General features: G+C 47.0%; 1 long non-coding RNA gene across 8 annotated transcripts in view; it reads right to left on the bottom strand.

The window, feature by feature from the left end:
• The window catches only part of LOC123515379, a 183,102-nt gene that overhangs the window by 63,678 nt on the left and 104,424 nt on the right, over positions 1–15,000 (bottom strand). For 2 of the 8 annotated variants that reach the window (XR_006677853.1, XR_006677856.1), the window contains exons 1-2: positions 13,317–13,470; positions 12,581–13,028 (exon numbers count right to left, since the gene is read on the bottom strand). The exons of 1 other annotated variant lie outside the window; for it this stretch is intronic. This is a non-coding gene — a long non-coding RNA (uncharacterized LOC123515379). Of the gene's footprint in view, positions 1–1,329; positions 1,501–12,580; positions 13,471–15,000 lie in introns of those variants that run through there. 5 more of the 8 variants (XR_006677852.1, XR_006677855.1, XR_006677857.1 and 2 more) reach the window with 4 other exon arrangements.

Genomic DNA, 15,000 nt, shown 5'->3' with positions numbered 1-15,000 from the left:
AAATATAAGAGAACATATTTTGAAATATTTGCATCTCATCTCTCTTTTCAAAAGGCTTTAGTTGAGGTGACACGCATTTTCAAGGCTGTTTTTATGGTTGTAGTAATAAATCAACAACATTTCCACATTCCTAACTTTATAAACCCTACTAAAAACCCTGTTAGCATTATCTGCAGCCTTTGAAAAAAGTCATGGTGAGGGTAAAAGCATTTCTGAATACCGTATCTTCCTTAGTCACCGCGGCCCGCCCTCCATTCTGCTCCCCGCACCGATGCAAGGCTACTATAAGCTCGCCATTAACTTTCCCGCGCGCAGAGACGTGGAAGCAAGATTACAGGGCAGTGAGGCGACGCATCTTCTCCTGATCCACCAATTTACAGCATTAGGGGCGGATGGGATGGAAGGAAGGGAAGGGAAGGAAGAAAGGAAGACCAGCGCGTTACTTTTGGTAGTATATGATGGAGTGTATTGGTTTGTGTGCATAGAGGAATATAAAGGATGTTATTAATGAAGGCGTGATATATGGAAGATGCATTGCCAGAGAGAGAGAGAGAGAGAGAGAGAGAGAGAGAGAGAGAGAGTATAACAGGTCGCTGGGTATAGTCTAAACCTGCAGCCTGTAACTTAAGCCACCACGCCAGTTAGTTAATCAGCCTGCCTGGCCTGTCTTCAAATTACCCTCTGTCTGTCTGTCTGTCTGTGTGTCTGCCTGTCTTGCATGACGTAACCTAATTTGACCTGTCCTAACCTAACCTAACCTAAACAAACTTTCTCATTGTTTTGAATTATGCATTTTTAAAGATATTCTCTCTCTCTCTCTCTCTCTCTCTCTCTCTCTCTCTCTCTCTCTCTCTCTCTCTCTCTCTCTCTCTCTCTCTCTCTCTCTCTCTCTCTCTCTCTCTCTCTCTAATAAGCAAATCCTCATCAACATACAGCACTCTTCTCTCATCACCGGATTTCCTGCCACACTGACTCTCTCTCTCTCTCTCTCTCTCTCTCTCTCTCTCTCTCTCTCTCTCTCTCTCTCTCTCTCTCTCTCTCGATTCCACCTACTTTTCTCATAATTAGTAAAAAAATGTCATAATTGTGATAATGGTTCCTGTCGCTCTTACTTTGTCAGGAAAGAGAGAGAGAGAGAGAGAGAGAGAGAGAGAGAGAGAGAGAGAGAGAGAGAGAGAGAGAGAGAGAGAGAGAGAGAGACTACGAATGGTATACTCAGGTTTCTTCTCCTCTTCTTCTTTTCTTTCGTCATTACACCGTCACACCATCAGTCACATCCGTCACAGCGTCACAGCGTCACACCATCAAATCATCACTGTCACACCATACCTCCTTCACAGCGTCACATCTTCACCGTCACACCTCATCATCATCACAGCGTCACAGCCTCCCCTCATCACCGTCACAGCGTCACAGCCTCCCGTTATCACCGTCACAGCTTCCCCTCACAGCGTCACAGCGTCACAGCCTCCCCTCATCACAGCGTCACAGCGTCACAGCCTCCCCTCACACGGGAAAGTATGCAATTACCCAAAAATAAATTTCTCAATTATATAATTACTGGGGACTGTTGCAATGTTCACAGAGGGGATGGCCAGGGAAGGGATGGGGAAGGAGAGCAGGAGGAGGAGGAGGGGGAGGAGAAGGAGGGGAAGAAGGATGGGGAAAGAAGAAGAGGAGGTGGAGGGGAAGGGGATGGATGGAGGGGAAAGAAAAAGGAGGAGGAAGAGAAAGGGAAGGAGGAGGAGAAGAGGGAGGAAGATGGGAAGAAGAAGGAAATGGGATGAGGAAAGGAAGGAGAAGGAGAAGAAAGAGGGAAAGGGAAGGGAAGGGAAGAGGAGGAGACGGAAGAGAAGAGGAAGAAGAAGAAGAGGAGAAGAGGAGGAGGAGGGAAGAAGGGAAGGGGAAGAGAAGAGGAAGGGAAGGGAAGGGAAGGGAAGGGAAGGGTTACGCTAGTTTTGTTGTGACTTTTTTGTTATGTTTTTGAAATCATTGTTTTTAGCTTTTTTTTTCTCTAATGTGACTTTATTGGACGCCCCAGAGAGAGAGAGAGAGAGAGAGAGAGAGAGAGAGAGAGAGAGAGAGAGAGAGAGAGAGAGAGAGAGAGATAGATGTATTTACGTTTATATGACGCAAAGAATGACGTCATACTGCCATCTGGTCTTCATCTCCTCCTCCTCCTCCTCCTCCTCCTCTCTTCCTTCTCCTCTTATGATTCTCCACACTTGTACTCCTTCTTCTTCTTCTTCTTCTTCTTCCTCCTCCTCCTCGTCTAATCCTACACACTAATACTCCCTTCTTCTGTTTCCTTCCCTTCTAAATCTTCACTAGCACTTCTTCCTCCATCTCCTCCTCCTCCTCCTCCTCAGAATCATCACTTGTATAGTAACTCCTCCCTACTCCACACACAAATACACTCCCCCAACTCTCTCTCCTCATGTCCCCAACCTTCCCTCACGATGCCAAACTCACGTCACCTCCCCACGAACTACTCCTCCACCACCACCACCACCACCATCACCACCACTACTAGAACCACGAACCCGAAAAAAAGACCAGACAGACGGAGAAAACACACACACAGACAGACAGGGAAGGGAAAACTTGACAAAACACCCAAACTGAAGCCAGAGCGAGGCCAAACACACGCCAAAACCTCAAACGAACGGTGAAATACATGACAATCCGCCTTCTAGATGAACCGAGACACGCGAGCACGACTAAACTAAACCACTAGACACACAGAATCCACAGAACGTATACCAGACCCTGACTCGAGCCAACCCCGGAGTCTTCATTGATGGGAGTGGTCGTAGTGGCGTTGGCGGCGAGCTGTCTGGAGCACGGAGGGCCTGGCGTCGCGAGAAGAGGGCCCGAGGAGGTGATTAGGAGAGAAGATAGCATGAGGAGGGCGAGGGACTGGAACTAATTGAAGGAGGAGGTGAGGTGGCGAGGCTGGAAGTGATGTGAGGGTCGCAGACGGAGGCGCTGACGGTGACGATGGCTGTGACAGGTAGTGAGGGTACGAGAGGGTGAGTGACGATCGTGTGGAAGGGAGGAAGGTAAGGTAAAGGAAGGATGCAATAAGAGTGGAGGGAAAGGAAGGCATAGACAGAAAGATGGAGTGAAGCAGGAAAAAAATTGGAGAGGAAATGAGAGAGGAAAAGGTAGGGAGAGAAGGTAGGAAAGAAAGAAAGGAAGGATACAAGATAGGAGAAGGAGAGAGATAGGAAGATTGGAAGAGGATGGAAGACAGTGGGGAGAAAAAGAGGACGGAAGAGGAAAGGGAAAATAAGAAAGAAAGAGGTAGATAAGGAAAGAAGAAAGAGATAAAAAGATAGAGGAAGGAAGAATTGAAGGAAAGGAAGAAAGAACACACACACACACACACACACACACACACACACACACACACACACATTAAAAAAAAAAAGAAAAAAAGAAGGAAAGTGAGAAGCAGAGACAAAAAAATTCACTCAAGGGGGAATATTCAATGCAGCTCCTCAACCCTTCAGGCAGACAGACACACAGACAGACACACACACACACACACACACACATCCTCGCCTGGCCGCTTCCATTAGAGTAAATGGGACGGAATGAGAGGCTGGCTGAGGCGGTGTGGCTGTGTGACTGTGGCTGGCTGTGTACGTACGTGACTGTGCCTGGCTGTGGCTTGCTGTGTGTCTGTGTGCCTGAGTAACTGTGTGAATTTCCATAAATGTAGGATTCCCTGTAGTCAATAAATTATCTATCTATTTATTTATCTATCTGTGGCTGTGTGGCTGGCTGTGTGGGTATGTGACTGTGTGGCTGTGGCTGTGTGTCTGTGTGGCTGTGTGGTTGAGTGGCTGTGGCTGTGTGACTGTGTGGCTGTGTGGCTATGTGGCTGTGTGACTGTGACTGGCTATGGCTGTGTGTCTGTGTGGCTGTGGCTGTGTGATTTTGTGGCTGTGTGGCTATGTGATTGTGTGACTGTGACCATATGGCTTTGTGGCTATGTGGCTGTGACTGTGTGGCTGTGTGGGTGGGAGGAGACAGACAGGTTTAATGCAAAACACACAAGGCAAAGGCCATTGTCGTAATAAACAAGAAGTTAATCCTTTGAAACTTTCACTTAATCCTTCCCGCAGAAAATCTAACGCTCTTTGAAGGAACTCATCTCATCTCGAGGAATTAATGCAGGACAAGTCACTCACTCATCGCCTGGGAGGACACAAACAGGGGAGGGAAACCAGCGAACACACGAGACACGGAGGCGAGTCAGATGCTACAGGAACGCAAGGCAAAACAAGACGCAACTCACCCACGAGATTCTAAACATTTGATAAACCTGATGGAATACTGAAGAAAATAAATGAGAAAACTAGAGAAACAGCAAATAAAATCAGGAAAAAGCTAAAACTAAACAACGAAAAGGATAATTAAAAGAAAAAACACAAAGGAAATTTAAAAAAGGGCCAACAAAACGAAGGTGAATCAAAAGGTTAACTAGGATATACACTACAACCCGCTAACCCCTTGAAAACCTCAATAACTTACACTACAGCCCGCTAACACTCTTAAAAACCTCATTAACTTAATCTACAACCCCAAACAGTCTTCAAAACACCCATTAACTTATCTTGCAACCGCTAACCCCTTGAAAATCCCAATAACTTACACTACAACCCGCTAACACTCTTAAAAATCCCATTAACTTACGCTAAACCCTACTAATATTCTTGAAAATCCCAATAACTTACACTACAACTCACAAACACTCTTGAAAACCCCCAATAATCTATACTACAGCACGCTAACACTCTTGAAAACCCCAATAACTTACACTACAGCCGCTAACACTCTTGAAAACCCCCAATAATTTATACTACAGTCCGCTAACACTCTTGAAAACCCCCAATAACTTACCTACAACCCACAAACACTCTTGAAAAAACCAATAACTTAAACTAAACCCGCTAACATTCTTGAAAGTCCCAATGATGTCCACAAGAACCCGTCAAGAAGCAAATATGTCAGGCACAAAGCTGATTCCGACGTCTTCCCAGCACTGGTGAGGCGACCCGGTGTTGCTGAACCTCGCAGTGAAATCGTAAGCAGAAACTGGGTCATATTTAGCCTGAAAAGAGCGAGTGTTTATGACCCGCAGCGGCCACGCCTCCCAGCCCAGCCGTGAAGTGTCCCCGGCGAGTAAACAACGAGGCAATGTTTCAGAGTCAACCTTCGCTGTCTCTCCGTCACTTTACCAAATGTGTTTATCATCAGCTTCACTTACAAGGGTCTGCTGGTCTAACGTTACGGTTTCCCCCCCCTCCTCCCATGCCACGCCACGCCACGCCACGCTGCGCAGCCTCAGATAGCCAGCACGTCCCCACCTCCCAGTTTATTCCGGGAACGTGGCTTGTTGCTTCCACAGAGTTTGCTGAGGTTGGAGGGACAAAGACACCGTAGCTCGTATTTTCAAAGACTTTTGCCCTTCACTTACACTATTTCAAGCTAGTTATCTACATGTACACGAGTTTTTAAGGTATTTTTACGGATCTAGAGGCGGAGTGACAAGATTTCTACTGTATTAACTGGTAAAACACTCTTGAAAACCCCGCTAATCATCTCTGTGGCCCTTAAAAACAGTCGTGGTGACACAGTACAGCGTTTCTGAATGCGGGCCGCTGTATTCGTTAGCCTCTCCCTCTGTGCAAACCCAATCACTATCACCCTGGCGACTCCTTAGACTAAACACGGAGATTCATTTCATACGTGGCGCCAACTCGTGACTCTTGAAAAGAACACCGATAGATGATGATGATGATGATGGTGGGTGGTAATGATGAAGAGAAGCAGGGAATACAAAAAATAGAAACGAGAAACGAGAAAGAAAGGGAGAAAAACGAGAGAGGGAAGGTATAGAGGTAGGAAGGAAAAGCAAGAAGAGGAGGAAGAAGAGGTGGGGAAAGGAGAAAAGAAACAGAAACTAGGGAAGTAAATGGGAGAAAAGAAGGAGAATGGAGAGAGGGGAGAGAGAGAGACGAGAGAAAGAGAGAAGAGAAAACTTAGGAAGGGAAGGAAGAAGAGGAGAAGGGGCCGCCGTGGTACAGTGGAACCATGCGCGCTTTGGGGTCCGAGGGGTCTCCAAGCGCACGGGTTCGAATCCTGTCCACGGTCCGAGTGTAGGTTGGGCTTCCTCATTCGGGGCAATGGTTTCCTAGCGGGTGGGCTTTGAGATAGGAGGTACCCTAATAAACAGTATCCCCTTTAGCCCATAAATTCCCGTGAAAAGCCCTCATGGTATAAATAAAAAAAAAAAAGAAGGAAGAGGAGGAGGAGGAGGAGGAGGAGGAGGAGAGTAAAATAGTGTGGAGTGTCAGAACTGGGAAGAGAGAGAGAGAGAGAGAGAGTGTGTTCTATAATATTTCAAGGCGCAGTAATAAACACGTCCCACAACACCTGTCTCTAATTACTGGGAATAAGGAAGTTACTCTCTTAAAAGGAGGAAGTGAATTGCCGTCCACGCAGGTGTTTCTACAGGTAATTGGCACACACACACACACACACACACACACGAGAGAGAGAGAGAGAGAGCACGAGAAAAAGTGAGAAGAATCGTAGTCTCTCTCTTTCTCTCTACTCTCAAGTACTTCCACCTGCCACAACCAGATCTCTCTCTCTCTCTCTCTCTCTCTCTCTCTCTCTCTTGCCGTCTTTCCAGCGCCTCTCTAACTATTAAAAACATAACACTCCTTTAGGTAACCTCCTCTTCCTCTTCCTCTTTCTTCTTCTCGTCCTCTTCCTCTTACTCCCCTCCTCCTCCTCCTCCTCCTCCTCCTTCTGTGTTTCGTGTGTTTTGAAGCGGCAGTGTTTGCAAGTCTGCCTTATCACGTCTATCAGCGCTGAAAATAGTGTTAAAAATTTTTTTCTCTCTCTCTCTCTCTCTCTCTCTAAAGGTGGCATGAACAAAACAGTTGACTTTACTTTCACCCTCATCACCATCATTATCATCAGCAGCATTATCACCATCATTATCCTCATTATCGGTAGTTTGTTGTTGGCGCCACCATCGCAACGCCCGGTCATATCCAGCCATTAACTCAAACTGGAGTCACTTGCGCCCGGCGAAAGCTTCATTTGGTGAACCGCAAAAGGCCAAAATAAGCCATAACACATTCAGCTCAGGCACGTGGAGGGGAGGTGGCGGGGTCGGGGCGCGGGGTACTCCTCTGAGCTCTAAGGGCGCGCTGGCCGGGGAAAAGCCGAGGGGGGCCTGACAGAGGGAGGATCATCGCAGGAACACGATTCTGGCTGTGTGTGTGTGTGTGTGTGTGTGTGTGTTTTATGTAAGAAGTGAAAACTGGCTTAGAGCAACATATAACGAATAAAAAGCCCACTTAGTTGCCAGTCCCTTTGCAGATCCAAGAGAGTTAGCCCAAAAAAAAAAGGGATAAATGTCATGAAACCTCGTCTTAAATAAAGCAAATTCTCAGACTCTCTAAGACAAGGAAGGCCAATGGTATCAGATCCTCAATGCAGTGAAGGAAAGTATCAAAACACACAAAGCATTGAATAAAGACAAAAAAAGAAAGGAATCTAATGACGGTATCTAGGTTAAGTTAGGTTAGGTCAAGTTAGGTTAGATTAGATTAAGTTAGGTTAGGTTAGGTTAGGTTAGGATACGGTATGTGAACTGCAGACTCTCAAATACCAAATACCTTATACGGAACCCCTTGAGAACCCCATCAGAACCTCTATACCTTGCCGGGCTGAGACAAGCTGAACACTAAATGGACTCCAGAACTTGTCATTAATCTTAACCCCCTCTGACCCCCTCCCCCCTGGCATCCCGCTCACTGCTCTCCCACTCTCACAACTCCACTCTCACGCTCCATTCCTCTCTCTCTCTCTCCTCTCTCTCTCTCTCTCTCTCTCTCTTCAACAAAGGTATTCATTCTTCGCTAGGGCTGGAATGGTGGTGGTGGTGGTGGTGGTGGTGGCGGCGGTGGCGGTGGCGGTGGTGGTGGTGATGGCGGTGGTGGTGGTGATGGTGTGGTGGCGGTGGTGGTAATATTCATCATAAATAACGAGAAGTAGTGAAACCAGACACTCGTTCCTCGGTATCATTAGTTGCTGCACACACACACACACACACACACACACACACACACACACACACACACAGACTGATGATAACGTTGATTTATTATATATGTTTGTGAGTGAGTGAGTGAGTGAGTGAGTAAGTGAGTGGCATTAACCGACTTGGCTGGGAGTTGTTCTCTCTCTCTCTCTCTCTCTGACACTTACTTTCACCATCACTACCACAAATAAAAAAAAAAGGAATAAATAAGACGAGGCATGTGGATAAAAGGAAAAAAATAAAGAAAAGATGAAAAAAAAACACTTGCATAAAAACCAGAAAATCTGCAGTTGAGGAAAAAAAATGTAGGTAATGATTAATAATAGCTAGCCAGGTGTTCGTGCCCCCTCTCTCTCTCTCTCTCTCTCTCTCTCTCTCTCTCTCTCTCCCACACACTTGGCTAATGTTTCCCTCACTCAACATAGCCTCAACAGTGCCAATATTTCCACCAGCCTCTACATTTTCCTTCAAACCTTCCATTGGCAGTCAGTCAGTCCCCTCCTGCCTCCCCCAACACCCCTCACCTTCCCCTCGCCATCTATTACTGTGTGTGTGTGTGTGTGTGTGTGTGTGTGTGTGTGTGTGTGTGTGTGTGTGTGTGTGTGTGTGTGTGTGTGTATATATGAATTTGTAGTGTGTATTTACCTGTCTATACTCTTTTGGTAGGGTTGGTTCAGGTGTGTGTGTGTGTGTGTGTGTGTGTGTGTGTGTGTGTGTGTGTGTGTGTGTGTGTGTGTGTGTGTGTGTTTGTGTGTGTGTGTGTGTGTGTTCGTCTTATTTTGGCGTATTTCATAAGGTTTTACTGGGCATTGTTGGGTTTTTCCTAGAATATTCGTGGTTCTAGCGCCAGTTCTTAGTGGGAAGGCTCGGCTAGGTTAGGGAAGGTAAGGTGCGGTAAGGTAGGGTAAGGTACGGTAAGGTACGATAAGGTAAGGTAAGGTTAGGTTAGGTAAGGTAAGGTAAGGTAATATTTGGTTAGATTAGGTACGGTAAAGTAAAGTAAGATTAGGTTACGTTAAGTTAGGTAAGGCAAGGTATGGTATGGTATGGTAAGGTAAGGTAAGGTAAGGCAAGGTTAGGTTAATTATATTAGGTAATGTAAGGTAAGGTAAAGTAAGGTTAGGTAGTTAGGTAAGATAAGGTACGGTAAGGTAAGATAAGGTAAGGTTAAGGTTAGGTATAGGAAATTTTCGATCAGAGTGAAGGAGGTTTGATTAAATGAGGTGACAATACGTTAAGTTAGGTTAAGTCTTGGGAAGGTTATGAGGGTATGAATGAGGTTAGGTCAAGGCTTACTGGGAAGGAAAGCTGAGCGAGGTTGTTTATCTGAATCTGGTTAAGTGAGGTTAAGTTAGCGAGCCACTGGTCAAGGAATGGTTGATTGGTTTGTGTGAGTGAGTGGAGATGTTTTTGTGGCGTGATCACAGGCGTGGGCAATCAGACTGGCTAGCCTGATGCCCTGCCCTTGCTGCCTCCGTCCATGCAATAAATAATAAGGCGAGGCGGTGATTGCCGGTGATAAAACAGCCTGGCGCCGCGGGGAGAGGGATGGCTGCGCTGCCCCGACGCCCCGATGGCTCCTCGTGGTCGCCGTGGGCTGGCCGGGGAAGTACGACGGGTCTTAACTCTCTCGCCTGCTGATCGGAATTCTAGCGGCGAACCTCTAAATTTCATGCAAAAGCAATGAGCTGTTCGATGGAATGGCAACCGAGTATTCAGTATGCAGACAGCCACACTCGCAGACCCCGTGCTCGCCCATGCCACTCGCCTCCCCCGCCACGCCACGCCACGCTGCTACTCGTCAACCTTTCCATTCTCCATTACTACTCTTAAGTGTCACGGGATGATTACTCGAATGACTTCTTTTTTTTTCTACAGCCATTTCGTTATCCCATCACCAAGCATGATTAATAGCGTTTCCATGACTTCTTACTAGACCACTCGACTTTTTTCAACAGGGCCGTTCACAAGGACCACGGACATGCCTAACTAGCTTCCCCTGACTGTATTTCCCCTACTGAAGCGGAACAATTCTTACACTATCACTAAAATCAATGAAAAAACCACGTGAGTCAATGAATGGCCTCTACTACAGTCTGTTAGGGAGTACAAGGCTTCTAAGTTAGTGTCCCTTCATTTCTCCTACCACTGGGGTCACTATTTAGTCACTTACTAGCACTTGCCTGCCAGCCACGCCATCTAAATAACACAAAACACTCATACCTTACACTACAACCCTCACACTCTTCCTCCTCACAAGAGCCACCATTCAGTCACTCAGCGGCACGTGGTCGTAACTACATAAACCCTCAAAAGTACCTTCCACTAAATCCTGTTAGAAAATACACGCCTCTTAACTCACTCATCTGCAGTCACCCATTCAGTCACTCAGCAACCTACGCCCGCCAGCCACACCAGCGATCCTTTACCTCAAGTACCGCGGAGTAAATCTCGAAACAGATCCGAACTGCGCCAAATTACGACCCACAGCCAGAAGTAGAGAGGAGAAAGGAGGAGGAAGGCGAGAATTTAACGTGCCTTTACTCCCTTGTGTGACGTGCCTGAGGTGATCGCCGCGGGGAAGGGAGTGAGTGCCGCTATATACGAGTAGCTGGCTGCCCTGCGACCCACACCACACACCACACACCAGCGTCCTTTGAATTTTAACCCCTTCAATGCTGGGGACATATTTCTATCTTGAGGTTTGTGTACGATTAGACCATTTTATTGACATTAGGAAGGGTCTATGGAGGTCAGAAGATTAATGGCCACAATCTTCACTATTCTAATCCCACACATGAGTTTCTAAAGCTGTATAAAACCACCAAATAGTAACCAGAATGAATATGGAAACGCGTCATGGTACTCAATGGGTGAAGATGAAGAGAGAGACTATAAACTTGATCCAGGCGAGTCTGTTTTCCCCTCATGGTGTTCTCGAGGCTTCACGCTCATGGTGGTTCGAATAAGTTTCATTTTATATGTTGAATGAATCTTTTTGTCATTGTTTTCTCTACTGATCTTACTCTCTTCAGTACCAGGACGCGTTTTCATATTCATTCAGGTTACCATTCTGGCGATTTGATACAGCTTCAGAAACAAATGTTGGGGTTAGAATAGTAAAGAATCTGGCCATTAATCTTTTGACCTCCCTAGACCCTTCCTAATGCGAATAAAATCGTCTAATCATACCCAAAAATCAAGGTAAAAAATGCGTCTCAGTATTGAATTTGTTAATGGAGAATAATTAGTTGATGGAATAGAAGAGGATGAAATAATAATAATAATAATAATAATAATAAAAATACTGAGGTCAAAGTGAAGAAAAAACTGCATAGATAGAGAGAGAGAGAGAGAGAGAGAGAGAGAGAGAGAGAGAGAGAGAAACTTATGGAGAAGACTAGTGAGGAGAAAGCAAGTCTATATAAACATGAAGGCGGCTGAACAAGTGAAGTCTGAAGGAAAGGTAAATGCTGAGGTAGATTTAGGGCGTGACTTGGGGAGAAGTGTTGGTGGTGGTGGTGGTGTTGTTTTCGTTAACAGGATTCAGGAGTTTCTCGTAACACTATCATAGGACAGGAATCGATACGTGTGTGTGTGTGTGTGTGTGTGTGTGTGTGTGTGTGTGTGTGTGTGTGTGTGTTTGTGTGTGTGTTGGACTTTCTTTCCTAAGGTTCGTGGTTTTTAAGGAAAGTTTCTGTTGGTCGTCACGAAAGTAATGCATTAATAACAGTAAAAAAAAAAAAAAAAGAAAATCCAATGCACAAAATATGATCCATTAATAAAACTGTAAATTTATGGGTTATTTGTGTCGAAAGAGTCATGAGAGTTATCCATTAATAACATCAAAACACTGATCGAGAGCACAACTTATTACTTTTATTATCTCCATGTGCATTGCAAGTCCACATGTGAACTTGAATGAGGTAAAACTTAACGCTTTGCAAAGACTTAAAGTTCCGGAGCACTGCACGTACAGCACAGCCCGCCGTCCGTGCCACCACTCACTGCAGCACTTGGTCGCTTGCTCACTCACTCGCTCCCTGTGATGTTGAGACTCGCTGCTCGCTGCTGTGCTAAAGTGAGCGCAAGTGTGTCGAGTTCTTTAAGGAGACACTCACAGTAAAGACTTGCCATCCTCTGTAGCTTCTTCTGAGAGAAACTGAGACTCTGAACAGCCACGATATGCACTCCTGTACAGTACGCTGTGTGGACACGCCGCCTCCAGTGCTGCCTGAGCAGCGTAACGTCACCCACAACACTCACTACACAATGTACACCAACAAGCGCCACCAAGACTCACGCACAGCGACAACTAGTACAGCCCAACGCCACTACCGTCACAGCCACGGACGTACAGACGCACAGCCTCAGGACACCAGCACAGGTGACGGACGGACAACAAGCACACAGTGACGGGCAGCAGCCATGCATGGAAGCCTTCCTTACCTGGGCCTCATCTCATCCTCGGCGCTCCTCGCTCAGACAATCCTCGAGGTGCAGCTCAATCCTGGTGCATGGCTCACCCACGCAGGGCCCCGCTCTCAGCTGGCGGCCACGACCCATGGCAGGCCAAGTGTGGCGGCGGAGGCGTGGGTGGGGGCGGCGTGGGGTGGAGTGAGGCGAGGAAACCCCACAGGCTTAGCCCACCACCCGTGCCCGGCCCCTCCCTGCCCATCGGTCCGGCCAACGCGGGGTGGGGATGGCTGGGGCCGCGGGGAGGGGAGGTTGGGGGAGGGGGCGACAGTGGCAACAACTGACAGGTCAAGAACAGTCATCCTGCACAAGCCCAGTTATTTTCTAAAGCACAACTAGAACATTAAGTATTGCAGCATTCTAAACGCTCGGCGGCGGCGCGCGGCTGGCAAGTCCAGCCCGGCCAGGGATGTTAATCATCCTGGAAGGGAAGAGTAAAGTTTCTTTAACCTTAAAGTTTCAATACGGGAACAGAATGGTGCGGGAAGCAACAATCAAAACAACTCAACAAGCAAAATGAAACCAAACAAAGGCAATTGAGGGAAGCCTATTCCAATAGAGGGCGGCCTCACACTTAGAATACTGCAATGAAGCAACCAATAACATTCCAGCAGCCCAGACTCAGCTGCTCAAGACACACACAGCAAGGGAGGGAGGCCGCTGCGGCGCTCAGGGAGCCTCGCCTCAGTGTGGATGTGTTAAGACTCACTAGTTTTCTCAACTTGGACGAGTTTTTGGACTTTGTCACCGACGTGGCAGAGGCCGAGAGCGGGTCACCTTGCAGGTGAGCGTACAACCCTCCGCAGTGGCGGCCGCGTCTAGACTGACTGGAGGTTGCTTTTGAACTGCGGCTGCGGGCCCAGCGCCGGCCGGCAGCTCACAGGCTGCCAAATGTCGCCACGCAGGCAAAAATGTCACCGAGCTATCTCTGAACTGTGCATGATGCAATAATTTAAACTTTGAATTACAAGGAATTAAGTAAACCCAGTACCGCAGAGCAGTGGCCGCGGCGGCGGCGGCGGCAGCAGCGGCAGCGGTGGTGGTGGCGGATGCTTCACTGGCGAGGAGCGAGGGTGAGGAAAGGTGATGCAGGGCGGCGCGGCCTGTGCAGGGCCAGAGGGGAGCAGGTCAGCTGGCTTTTTCGTGCTTTCAAGGTGAAGTGGGCGTGTGACCCTCAGCCCGCCATCCGCCCGCACCCACCCTGTACTACACACACACACACACACACACAAGGTGAGTGGTCCAAGAACACGGAGGTGAGGGAGGCACTCGTCACTCGCAGCACAACCCACGAGAAAAACATCCTGGTGTGGCAAAACTTTTTCTATCAAGTTATGAATCTGTTTACCAATCCACGGCAACACTGACGGCGCGGCGTGCTGGCCCCTCACGTGCTGGTGGCGGCAGTGGTGGTGGTGGTGGTGGTGGTGTATCTCCATCAGGAAGTCATGGGAATAGGCTGAAGTTCAAGATTTCTCTCTCTCTCTCTCTCTCTCTCTCTCTCTCTCTCTCTCTCTCTCTCTCTCTCACTCACTCAACTCAGTTACAACGCTATATCCGCCAGTGTTTCTTCGTGTGTGTGTGTGTGTGTGTGTGTGTGTGTGTGTGTGTACGTGAGAGGAGGAAGGGACACGGGCTGGTTACAAGCTAAACAAGAGTAACTTAACCTGATGTTTGGAGAGAGTGACGGAGAGAGGGCGATGGGACTTACAGAGAGAGAGAGAGAGAGAGAGAGAGAGAGAGAGAGAGAGAGAGAGAGAGAGAGAGAGAGAGAGAGAGTAGTGCAAGTGTGTGGGAGGTAGTCAAACCTAACCTAACCTTTATCTAACCTAACCATTGTCCTTATCAAACACCTAGAGAGAGAGAGAGAGAGAGAGAGAGAGAGAGAGAGAGAGAGAGAGAGAGAGAGAGAGAGAGAGAGAGTGATATATATGCTAAAAGAGGGAAGATGGAAGATGTAAAGGAGAAAAGATGAACAGCGGAGAATGGTAACAAAGACGAGGAGGAAAAAAAGCATGATAAAAGAAAGGAAGATAAGAATTCAGAATAACAGCGAGAAACAGAGAAGGAGAAGGAGAAAGAAGACACTGAGAAAGACAAGATAAAGAGAAGAAGAAGAAGAAGAAGAAAAACAAGACAAATGAAAAAGAAGAAAATATACAGAAGGAAACGAAAAAGAGAAAATGAGAATGAGAGAGAGAGAGAGAGAGAGAGAGAGAGAGAGAGAGAGAGAGAGAGAGAGAGAGAGAAATAAAAGATGAGAATATAGAAAGACGAACAAAACGAAAAAAAAGAAGAAAAGAAGAAATTGAGAGAAAGACATAATGAAAAAAATCTCAGAATCTTCCATACTAATTATAACACAAACGAGGAAAACAAAACAAAACAAAAAA

The sequence above is a fragment of the Portunus trituberculatus genome, chromosome 39 (genome assembly GCF_017591435.1).
Source record: "Portunus trituberculatus isolate SZX2019 chromosome 39, ASM1759143v1, whole genome shotgun sequence".
In the NCBI taxonomy this organism is placed as follows: domain Eukaryota; kingdom Metazoa; phylum Arthropoda; class Malacostraca; order Decapoda; family Portunidae; genus Portunus; species Portunus trituberculatus.
The sequence above is the reverse complement of the archived record's forward strand: the minus strand, read 5'-3'. Positions and strand labels throughout refer to the sequence as shown.